Below are 4,349 nucleotides of genomic sequence, written 5' to 3'. Positions count from 1 at the left end.
GTTTTATTTTTAACAATGCTTTCCACCATTTTTCCTGGAACAGATGTTAAGCTAACACCATTTAAAAACGGTGTTACATTGGGCACTTTCAAATCTTCAGGTATGGAAGCTGAATAATTTACATATTTTTGTTAGAAGATCAACATTGTCATATCTGAGTTCTTGGGTGGATGCCATCTGGACCTGGTGATTTGACAGTTTTGATTTTGTCAATAAAGCCTAGAACTTCCTCTCTCATCACCACTATTTGCCCCAGTTCCTCAGACTCCCTTCCCATGAAAGTAGAACTCTCCTTCCTATGAAAGTATGTTTTCTGCTCTGAAGATAGATGTAAAGAATCCATTCCTCTTCTCTGGATTCTCATTATCCTCCTTTAGCACACCTTTACAGCCTTGTCATCCAAAGGTTCAACCACCTCCCTAGCAGGTCTCCTAATGCTAATGTATTTAAAGATTTTTTTGTTGTTAACAGTGGAGGCTGGTCCATTAGGGCAGCCAGGGCTTAGCCCTACAAGTGAATTGTCACACATTTTTTCACATTTTTAAGATTTTTGCCAAAATCTTAAAGCCACACTCCTTCCTGTTTCACACTTCCTTCTGTTGATGATTTGAAGTTAGAGGTTCCTGGAGACTTTCCCCCCCCAATCTCTCATTCTTTAGCTAATCAGCTTTCGGCAGCACTCAGCCAATCTCAACCCAAAAATATTGCTATGACCAGGAGGCCCCACTCATCTGTCTCCAAGAAGAAAGGTTCTGTGATAGTAAATCTGTATGTTAATAGAGCTACTCACTCTTAGCCCTGGTTGCACAGTTTCCTCCTGTCCTCCAGTTGTCATGATGTCCAGCCACATTAGATCTACTTTTCTGGTAGACCCAGGAGACAATTCATCTATTCTGAGCATGCTCAGAGCTGCTTCCTTGAAGGCACAACCTACACAGTAACAAAGCTGAGGCCCCAGTTTTCCTGACCAGCCTTGTTAGTTTATTTCTTCTTTCACAATCTGTGTGAGCAAGCTCCACTGCACATCTCTTATGTGTCAAATGTTGTTTTTTACATATACCATTTTTAATAGATGGGGATGACTGGAATGACATTTTTTTAAAAAAAAAAAACTGTTTGCCACATTTCCTCTAGCAGTTGTTGTTATATGCTTTCAAGTCTATTATGACTTATGGCGACCCTATGAATCTTATTTCGATATATTCATAGGGCTTTCATGGTAAGAGGTATTCAGAGGTGGTTCCCCATTGCCTTCCTCTAAGCCTATAGCACCCAGTATTCCCATACAATCTCCCATCCAAGTACTAACCAGGCCTGACCCTGCTTAGCTTCCCAGATCAGACAAGATACGACGTGTTCACGGTAATATGGCCATAGGCCCTTTAGCAGTTAACCCTCATTAAATGCTGATGAATATAATTATGCTTGGAGTAGAGTGAGGGGAAGAAAACAGAAAAGAAGGGAGGGGGACGGGTCGACTGGCTTTCTTTCTTCAAATACATGCTGGGACATGAATCTCCTTTTGACCAGCAATGGGTGCTGTGAGCGTGGAAACTTGTTGAGACACATGCATGACCCGGAATATAAAATATACAGTGTGAGAAGGGGTGTGGATGTGTTTACACCTTGATTTGACCCAGGATTATTTATTAGGTAAGTGTGCTGACTACTGTTGCCCATTTGATATGGGAAGACTGAGTGCAGAACAGTAATACTGTGAAATGCATTATTTACGCAAAGGATGGCGAGCATACAATTTTATTTAAAACAAACTGGAACACACATGGAACATAACTTCCTCAGGGCCTAGGTTCCTGAATTATTTTTCTGGTAAAACCTAGACTAGAATTCGTCTAGGCTCCGGTGGACTTATAGAATATTGCCTGCACATTTTCCTTCTCAGTAAGCCAATTGGCAAAAGGCTTGTCTTTTCAGCTTTAAAAAAAAGAAGAAGATCTGAAGCCCCAATTTAAAATTCCTTCTCTCTGCTTAGACTCATTGGATGGTATTGGATGCATTACTCTGGTACCCTTCAATCAAAGGTGTAGCCAACTAGCTATGGCTTACAGAAGAAACATAGTTATACATACCCCGCCTTTTGGCCAAAGGCCCTCAAGGCGGCTTACAAAAAACCACAAATATAAAAATACAATATAAATACCATACAAAATACATCAATAAAACAAGACAATTTACAAAATACAATTTGTAACAAACATCAGCAGGATGAGGAAAACATTCTGCTCGGTGGCAGGCAAATTATACAGACCAGGACATTTTCGCTGAGTTCTGATCATTCATATTCCTAGCACCTTTTTGACCTTTCAGTACAGTCTAAACAGGAGATAACAGAAAGCTAAAACTGATGGCCTTCCTAGATCTTCTCATAGCACACAGTACCAATTCTAAACTGAACACTGTTCAGATGGAGAGAAGGGGCTGGAAAGGATATTCAGATTACCAGAGGATGCTGGCATTGTCTGCATGTGGCACACAGAGTAAGAAAAAAAGCAGACATCATTTACAAATAAAAAGCACAAAACAGAATTTCAGGCCTCCAAGGCCAACAGAGAACCTTTCACATTGTATTGCAACATGAAACAGTAAGAAGAATGAGTACTTCGCCAAAACTCAACAGCATCCAATACACCTTGAGAAAACTGTTTCCAAGTAGACTAACATTGCATAATCAGTATTTATTGGGGGAGTGTTGGAAATAAGTTGTATATTTAAACTATGGCTTTAATAATTTGTTATTCCCAGTTATGAAGGCCATAAGTACATAAGCTTTACCGGATGACCAAAGAGGATGCATCTGAGGAAGCGGACTCTAGCTGAAGACAGTTTATGCCATAAGAAATAGAATAAATATCTTAGGTCTTATAGGTGCCAGTACTGTTCTTTCTGTTCTGCTAAAATTGCACTATATGAACTCCTTTTACAGGGTTGTTGTGAGGAGAAAAAGACTATAGAACACTTTGGACACATTCACACAATACATTTATTCCGCTATTATTCCACTTTAAACAGTCATGGTTTCTCTCAAAGAATCCTGGGAAGTATAATTTATGAAGGGTGCTGAGAGTTATTAGGAGGCCTCTATTCCCATCAGGGAGCTACAATTCCTTAAGTGGTTTAACGATCAATCCCTCTTCCCAGGGAACTCTGGGAACTGCTGGTTTGCGAGGGAGATTAGGGTCTCCTCGCAACTCTCAGCACCCTACACAAACTACACTTCCCAGGATTCTTTGGGGAAAGCCACAACTGTTTAAAGCGGAATAATAGTGGAATAAATGTACAGTGTGAATGCAGCCTTTGGCTAACTTAAAACACTACTAGAAAAAGTAGGGTGGGGCAGAGAATGGTGCAGATGAAAACTCAGTTTGGAAAGCCCACATGTAGAACAGGAGCATGGATTGGACCTTGCCTATACAACCCACCCAGGCAAGCCTGTCCCAGCAGACAGCCACACACTGGATTTGCTGAGGACCTACTTGAAAAGTCCAGTGAATGTCCTTCTTCTTTGATTTTTTTTTCATGATTCCAAACCTGCCCTCCCCACACCTATCCCCCAGTTCAAAATCAGGGACAGTCAGGTTAAAGAAAGACCTTTGATTTTATTATTCCTTCCTTATCACCATTACATTTATATTGTTTATTTTATTTATATATCAAGGGCACAATCCAACTCATATTTATGCCAGGCTGAGGGGAGTTGGATATGGTGGATCCCAGCTACACTGGGCTCCGTCAGCAGAAGCCTATCTGTCAGGCCTGGCCTCCAAGAGGTCTTCTATATCTTTAAAAGTTGTGCAGGGGAAGAGAGAATTCCACCTTGTGGTTTTTCCCATTACAGAGTCCAACAGCACCTGCACTTGGCTGACTTTCTCTTCTCCTAAAGATACAGGATCACTCTCAGGCCATGAACCTGGCAACCCTAGTCGTGGTGCAGGTGGGACCCTGCCAGTTGAGCTAGAGGTCTGCCAGGGAAAGCCCAGCCCGGTGGAAGCACCCCCAAAAGGGGTGTTCCAGAGTCGTGTCGGAGGAGGAGCTGGGGGGGCTTACGCAACACCCAACTCTTGTTGTGGGCCAACGTTATGCTGAGAAAAAGGTCAGTCTAAGAAAATTATTGTAATGGAAGTCAATGGGGAGCGCTTACTTGCTGGTAAGGGTATTCCTGAAAGCCAGCTTTTTTCCCCCCATTCGTGTGCACAGCTACCAGCTGAGCCAATGTTTAGTAGGCCGGGCAGTTCCTGAACAGCAAATGGATGCTGCAGAGCGTCATGCCAGCTCCTCCTCTGCCGGCACTCCTTCCACTACCTTCCCATGGGTTGGATTGCTCTGCCCAT

The 4,349-nt window shown here is 42.3% G+C and overlaps 1 pseudogene; it reads right to left on the bottom strand.

Moving 5' to 3' along the window:
* Positions 1-1,260: 1,260 nt before the first annotated feature.
* On the bottom strand, positions 1,261-1,379 carry LOC133382570 (5S ribosomal RNA; annotated as a pseudogene).
* Positions 1,380-4,349: the final 2,970 nt, after the last annotated feature.

The sequence above is a fragment of the Rhineura floridana genome, chromosome 3 (assembly GCF_030035675.1).
Source record: "Rhineura floridana isolate rRhiFlo1 chromosome 3, rRhiFlo1.hap2, whole genome shotgun sequence".
NCBI lineage: Eukaryota > Metazoa > Chordata > Lepidosauria > Squamata > Rhineuridae > Rhineura > Rhineura floridana.
Note: the sequence above shows the minus strand (reverse complement) of the source record. Positions and strands in the feature narration are given on the sequence as shown.